An 8,009-nucleotide genomic window follows, 5' to 3' on the forward strand; every position below is an offset into this window, starting at 1 on the left:
AGGAGCCGTGCATCCTCTACCTGCTCCAACTGCACACGTCCTCTGCTACGTTGACTCCCGCCGCCTACGACGATCGCTGTCAGATCTGCTCCAATTTGAGCGCACCCCCCCCCACACACACACACAATCTTTTCTTCCCCGATCCACTGGGATTTCCATGAGTTTCATGCAACAAATGGGAAGCAGCAGGGCCCGTCTGGCTGGTGCTCCAGTGATGAATTTTGTTGAACTAGGTAAAGCTTTAGATGTCAGACATGCTCTGAACTTTACTGCACAAGCATTCGACAGCATGGTTCTATTAGTGACAGAGGGATTTGGAGGTATAGGTACTGAAGGGTAATGGATTTGAAGGTTGCTATATCTTGAGTTGTCCCATTGTCTTACTAAATTCAGGATTCAACTCAGGAGAGTGTACAGAATATGCAGGTTTGTATTGTTTCCGGTGTATGTTGGTGATGCATCGGATGTCACTCAGTTTCTAGGAAATTCAAGATGGCATGTAAGCTTCTCCTATTTGATGTATTTTTACTTTCTCAAAATCTCTTTATTAATACCAATGGTGATTCTATTTCTGCCTGATGACTTGATGTCATATTGTTTAGCAAAGAAACAGACAAACAAGGAGAGAAAACTTAAACAAGAGAGATGTATGAGGATGTCAGCATCTCATCAAACATGTATTGTGAGGACACCCTTCGTCCGACCTAATCTTGACGATCATCCGTAGGTACACACATACATGTTCTTTCCTGCCGCCTCCTGGTTTAGTTCACATGTCTTGAATTACTTTGATCCTTTTGGTAACATCAAATTGGGTTGCATAGAAGTAACTGCTAACTGTGTTGACCTTTGTGAGAAATCTACAGCAGCACTTCAAAACTCCAAGGCTGTTTTCATCAGCAAGCTTACAGCTGACCACATGATGGAACTCGATAATACGACATTGTCCGATGTACTTGAGATTCCAATGAATACATGTCGAAGCGATGTGGTCATCAGCATGTATGCTCTCAATCTCCTGGTAGGGTATTTTCTCTTAAACGATGCTATTGTCACATGATGCATATCATGGTTTTGTTGCGTGGTCATTTGACCTGCACAACACTTGTTGTTTCAAGGATGTAGAATGATTCTTCAATTTGGGGTGCCAACTATGCTAGCTTTATACTGCTGAATGTAGGAGCTTATTTTTTTTCTTTTTAGTTATTCAATGTTATTGGGCGGGGCATCTCAATGAACTATTCTTTCTGATTCCTGGAGTTACATGTGTGATTGCTTAGACTCTTCTAATAGTGTCATAGTCTGGTTGGTTGCTTGGCTGAAATAGTTTCTTACGGGCCTCGTTCTGGACCCGTTCCCACGTATATAGAATATATTTTCTTCTAGTTTCATCAAACAAAAAAGTCATAAACATTAAATATTTAAAGTTTTTGTCTCGTTCATACTTTCTAGAATCTGAAACTGTACTGAAATCATCATAGAAATTCCGCAAGAATATTAAAGGCACCCGTGTCATTCATCCCTACTAGATGATGAATGCTATTGCTAAAAAAAATTCTCAAAGATGCCTCATTTTCATGAAGAAGAAAGCTCAATAGACCAAAATTCCATATCATTTCTTCTTTCTTAAGGAAAACTGACTGCAGGCAGCAATCACAGATGTTCAGCCTATTTTCAGTTGACAATATACTGAATAATTTGGCAGTGAACAAGTACAGAAAACGCTGTTAAGAAGCGATAGTTTTGTACCTGAGTTTATAAAAGAAAATGTACCAATTCGTGTTGAAAATATCTTAGGCATCAAGTCCACCACGTTTGAGATGTTCACAGAAACATGTCAGTTTCAGGCTACAATTCAGAATTGTTTGCCACACTGTAACGTTTCAGGAAATCAGAAACATTTTCCATGATGTTAATATGTTGACTAGGGGCCTTTTGTAGCTACTTTAATGAAAATTGTAGTGCCACAGTGTCCTGCTGCATATATTAAATTGCAAAGGGAAAGTAAAAAAACTTAGGATTTGGTTGTCTATCTGATCCATCAGTATGCAAGCAGGGGCCATGTTGTCAAGGAACAGAGTTCAAAAACCATCAATCTCAGGAACACTCTGACCATGTATTTGATTCTGTTAAAGACCCAATATATGATAAGATGCTATTTTCATTTGCTAAGCAACCATGAAAACGTTTCTGTCCAATTCATAATTTAAATTAGTCCATGTGTGTCCTTTTATCCAGTTATTACAATTTTACTCCGGTGTATTCTTTTATTTAGTTCTGTGAGGAAGAAGGGATTACATCGATGTGTAATGAGTTCTTTGTTCTACAACCATACCTACATGGGATTATAGTTCAGTTAGAGATATGAGATTATTTTCCTCTAGAAATGAGCATTAGCCCTCAGAACAGAAACGGACTGCACAACTATGCTCCTACTTAATTACGTATTATCAATATGTTCATTATTACGGTAAGTTTAGAAACTGCATTTGTGTATTTGTACCAAGCTTCCTTGCTCATCACATTCCGTGCCTACCATGTTGTATGTCGGAAAGCAGTGGTTTTGATATAGAGCTATAGTTCATCTATATGTTTCTGCTGCCTATATATTATTGATGTGTTTCCCTCACCTGCTATTTGAATGACATAATCCTTCAGATATTTCCCAAATTTTGTGTTAAAGCTATCTGAAGAATTAGCTCCTGCAAAATAGATCATCCACGTGGTTGTTGTGAATGTTTGTGGCACAATCCAAAATTCATAATGCACCAAAGTTATTGTGGTGATGATCTGATCTAAAGCTTTTAAATAATGGATTGTACAAATCAGCATTCGAATTTGTACTCAAGGTCATGATTCAACCCGAGAGATGCATCGTGTATACTTGCCTAAGATTGACGGATGGGATTGACAGCTGAGATTTTTGTGTTATACTAGGTAATTGCCCGTGCGTTGCAACGGGAATACACAGTTTAAACGATGCCATGGCAACCAAACTGGACTATAATGGAAGAAACTGCTACCATAGTAGCGTCAATGGATCGCTGTGGCACAAAATTATTAGTTCTTGGCCATATTCATTTAGTTCCATATGTTAATCACCCCTTCTTTCAAATATCATGTATATCTAAATATACAAAAAGATTGAGAATTATCATATCAAAATGTCCCTGCATATGGTTATAACAATATTCAAGAAACAATGGTATGTAAATATTATCACAACAACCATTTTTGTCCATAGATAACTCAGTTTTCTATATCTCTAACTTTTCCATTGAAGATGCAACCAGTACACACAATTTCATTGTATACGCTCTGAAACCGATTCAGGAAATGAGCAAAACTAAATCTCAATCATATGAAGTTGAAAATTAAGTTGAGGAATGCTTTGGTACACTCCCTTAAAAGGATGTACGGATATTGATGCAGATTAGTAGTATGAATTAGAACTAATCTATTGGGTCACCAGGGCAATATGGTCATATCTCATGGCCACAAAATACTCCCATCTGCGCTCCCATTGTCATCTATGGTCAGTATTATTTTATGGCTCACCTCACGATTCCTCCTTTCGCTACATCTTCTTCCTCTTGTATTACTTTCAGGCTACCACACTTCTGCTATTTGTCATGGCTTGACGAGGCTGATGCCGCTAATTTGATGATACAAAATAGCAACAGAGGTACACCTTGATCCATCATTCATCCACTCCATTTCAGGTAGCAGTCATGTAGTCATCAAACGCGAGCGGATTTTTTTCACCGCGTGCATACATGATACATCAATTCATCTTCACACACCTCTGTTCATGTCCTTGCCACTGCCGCTGCGTGCTCCCCGCCTATTGACACGACCCTGAGAGACATGAGGGTGTCGGCGATGGCGCTGACCATAAACTTCCGCAGGGACGGACGAACAGAGCATCGAGGTAGAGGAGCACGCTGAGGCGATGGGCCAGAAGTTACCTCTACCCGACGTGAGGTTCTGTCGGCAATCGCTCGTTCTCCCTAGAGCCGAGCACGGTGCTTCACTGCAGCAAGTTGACCATGACGCGGATGATTCCTTAAGTGGAGATGTTCTTGAGCACGCCGACCGACATCTGCATTGCCGCCGTCGCCATCCCGGACGACAACTTCCCCCGGAGGTCTGACACTGGAAAGGGTTTTGCACCGCCCCCTCTTCAATCTACAGCCCTTCTCTGTACGGTGAATCCTACTTTGTCTTCTCTCCCGTAATTCTTATCGTGGAAACATCTCCACTTTAAAATCAGGTCGGAGAAGGCAAGCAGCGTCCTCCACCCTGAATTCTACTTTGCTTCGCCCTTAAATCTCTCTCTCAATTAATTCCTTCCATGAAAACACCTTAAAAAACTTCCTCCCATGAAAAGATCTCTCTCCCTAAATTCCTCCCACAAAAATCTCTCTCCTCTCTCTCATGTACACCGTAGAATGGGCGAGATAAAATAACAGAATCAAATTTGGTAGGTGGCGAGGGGATTGAGTCCCGGTTTTGTTGGGGGAGATTTTTTTCTGACCGCTGACCGTGCGAGGTGAAAAAACGGAAGGAGAGGGGATTGAGTCCCGATTTTGTGGGGGGAGATTTTTTTCTGACCGCTGACCGTGCGACGTGAAAAAACGGAAGGAGGAACTGCATCGTGGAGAGAAGGACCAAAACTTGACGTAAGAGGGGAGACGGAACCTTACAGGTCCTCTGAAAACTTTTGCCAGAGCATGCAGCCAAACCAGGGCTATCCGGGCTTCAGCTTCCTCCACACTGTCGGAAACTGGTAACTCAGAGTATGTCGACAGATACACTTAGCCTCTAATGACTATTCCGAAGGGACGCTGCATGTTCCTAGATGCATAGATTTTCATATATAGATTTTCATTACACTGAGATTTTTTTAGGGATAACAATGAGATTTAAGATATTATTTTTTTCTGTAGAATTCTCAAATTGAAATCCAAATAAACCACCTTCAAAGGCCAACATAGTGGCACTTAAAATAAATGCTAATCTGCACTGACGCTGCAATCTGGTGCCCAATCTTCTGGTGATTTGGTCAAAGCTACAACCAAGGAAAGAAATTTTACATGCTATAAGAACTAAGTTATGAATTTTGTGTTCCCAGGTCTATAATATGCATCCTTTGCCGGTTCCCTGCAAGCGCTTTCGACCATGACCTCAAGTTCTGCAGCTAGGCCGTGAATGTTTTGATCCTTCTCACCCTCCATCGATGATGGCCCGACAGAAATCAGGGAAGGAGAGAAGGATGTTGTTGTCATGGTCGTCGGAACGACTTGCCGTGGACGCAGTCATGCACTGGATGACATCGACGGCTAGCCATGGACGAGCATCTCGCCGCCTCCGCAAAATATGGATGCAAGGGATTCTGCTACTAACATTTCAGAGTGTGTTGTGTTGCGGTGCTGTGACATATACACCTTCAACGTGCGTATAATGTTGTCAGATACTACTTTAGATAAATAACCACTGTATTCTATTGTATGTGTAATTGAAATGTTCATATGTGTTTAACCATCTGGCAAAGAGGCTCACTGGATGTTTCTTACAATATTCTATCTGTAATAGACATCTACGCATGTATTTAACCATCTGGCAAAGAGGCTCATTGGATGTTTCAACATTTACCTTTCTGGAACACCATTTCTTTTCTTCTGAACCAAGAGGTTCCAAGCCAATATGTTGCCAAACCGTTCACTGTGTGGGCAAACTTTTACTTTGGAAGGAGGCTCTGACTATTGCCACTCCTTCCCATCACTTGCAATCAATTCCTTGCAATCAATTTCTCCCCTGGCTGGATCGTGCCGAACTCTGCATGTAAAACATTTTCCGTCTAATATATTTTGCACAGAGCTCACATACACAGTTCTAAAAAACATGATCTTGATGTATCTGAAGTTCTATTAATTTGTGCAGGAGAACAAGATGTGATTTCTGAATGTTTGCCTGCACACAACCAAATTCTCTAGATGAGTGTGTGCAGAACTCTACAATCTGAAGAATTAGCTCCTGCAAAATAGATCATCCACGTGGTTGTTGTGAATGTTTGTGGCACAATCCAAAATTCATAATGCACCAAAGTTATTGTGGTGATGATCTGATCTAAAGTTTTTAAATAATGGATTGTACAAATCAGCATTCGAATTTGTACTCAAGGTCATGATTCAACCCAAGAGATGCATCGTGTATACTTGCCTAAGATTGACGGATGGGATTGACAGCTGAGATTTTTGTGTTATATAGTAGGATCTTTTAACTATCCGTCTATCACAGTCCTCACCTTGCGTGTGCATGGTTTCCGACGTCTCACCTAAGATCCCGCATGGAAAAATAGTAGAAATGAAAATCGGGGAAACCGGCCCACCCACGCAAACGAGCCAATGAAAAAGTCCTGACAACCAACAAAAGACTCCCGGGCCCACATGCCCACACAACGGTAGAAAAGGAAAAACATGTCACCCCAATCCGATCGTTCCATGACCATTGCTTCCATAGCGCTCCAAGCGTTTCAGGCCGAGCCTGCCATCGCTCCTCCGTTCCTGCCTTGGGAGGATCTCTGTTTACGGTGCCCTCAAGCGCGCCAAGGCCGGCGAGGAGGCACCAGCAAAAGAGGATCATGCACGTGCCCTAGACTACAGTGGGAATCTTGGATAACAAAAAAAAATTCAAAGATCTGATTCATGGGGAAAATTATATGCTAAAGACTTCTCTTATGTCAATAAGCCAAAACATGGAATAAACTTTGTTCTCTCTTGTTGTAACACACGGGCATATTTGCTATCTATATCTATATTTATATCTATACCTACTAATAAAGTATCGATTGCTTCTGCCCGTTCATTGTCAGCATTTTTATAGAAAAGACCATGCAGTTCTGGATAATTACCCCGCAATATTGTTTTAAGTTAAAAACCTTTCGTCTTGCATACCGGTTCGTTTTTCTTTCTTCTCTCCCGACTTTTTAACACGAGCTGTGTGGCATTAGGCACGAGACGAGCGGCCGGCGGCGGCTGTAGGGCGTGCATGCGAGGTGCCGGAACACGCGGACAGATTGGGCCCGACGCGAAGCGTGGCGGCAGAACACGTGTCATGGAGAGGTCGCGCAGAGGCAGGTGACGCTGAGCTCGTCGGAGAGAGCCTTGGGGCAGGAACAGCCAGCACGCTGGAGACGGTTGAGGCATGTGTGGATGGGCCGGCGTCGGGTGCACGCTCGCATAGGAGCATGGAGGTAAGATGGGCGACATGAAGGTGGTCGTCGGTGTGCGAAGTCGCTTTGCCATGGCGAAGCAGAGGTTGTTGAGGACGTCCGCAACGGCGGGCGTGCTTGCTCGCTTTAGGCACCCCGGCGGTAGGGAGGCAGAGCCGCAGGAGCCAGTGAGGTCAACGGAAAGGACGAGGAAGAAATGAGAAGAGGTGGGGAAGGAAACTAGCAGAGGCGCTGGAGCGGGGCAAGTAGGCTCAGGGACCGCGCTAGGTTGGGATCGATGGAAAGACCGCGTGTGGTTGTGAGCATGTCCATCATAACGAAAATGTTTGCCAATAGTTTAAAATGTTAATGAATTAAAAAAATATTCTTGATTTTAAAAAATGTTCAAAAATTTGTAGAAGTGTTTACAAATTAAAAAAATGTTCGCAAGTTTAAAAGAATGTTTATAATTTCACGAAATTGAGAGTTATATTGTATCTCGGTGAAGATTGGCCAGCTCGCAAAAGAAAACGATTGGAGACGTGGCTCCGTCCCAAGCGCGACCAAAAGCTTCAGGAGGCGGCGGCGGCCGGTGGCGCAGGTATGCATCCCGACTCCCCGGCCCTCCTCCTCTCTCCGGCGGCGGCTCACCCGTCGGCAGCCGCCCCTTTCCCTCCTCCTGCAGCGTTCCTCCTCTCCATCCACCTGGACGGCCGCCGCGCCGCCTTCAAGCTCCCTCGGCAGTCGGATCTCTCTGGCCGGCGTAGGCCTTCCATCTCGCCCATATCCTGCCACG

At 43.3% G+C, this 8,009-nt stretch overlaps 1 protein-coding gene across 3 annotated transcripts in view; it reads left to right on the forward strand.

Moving 5' to 3' along the window:
* The first annotated feature begins 7,706 nt into the window (after nucleotides 1–7,706).
* The window catches only part of LOC119338106, a 3,746-nt gene continuing 3,443 nt past the window's right edge, over nucleotides 7,707–8,009 (forward strand). The window contains exon 1 of one of the 3 annotated variants that reach the window (XM_037610403.1): nucleotides 7,707–7,814. The gene's annotated coding sequence lies outside the window, so the exon portion shown is untranslated. The remainder of the gene's footprint in view (nucleotides 7,815–8,009) is intronic. The other 2 variants (XM_037610405.1, XM_037610406.1) reach the window with 2 other exon arrangements.

This window comes from Triticum dicoccoides, chromosome 7B (assembly GCF_002162155.2).
Source record: "Triticum dicoccoides isolate Atlit2015 ecotype Zavitan chromosome 7B, WEW_v2.0, whole genome shotgun sequence".
Taxonomy (NCBI): domain Eukaryota; kingdom Viridiplantae; phylum Streptophyta; class Magnoliopsida; order Poales; family Poaceae; genus Triticum; species Triticum dicoccoides.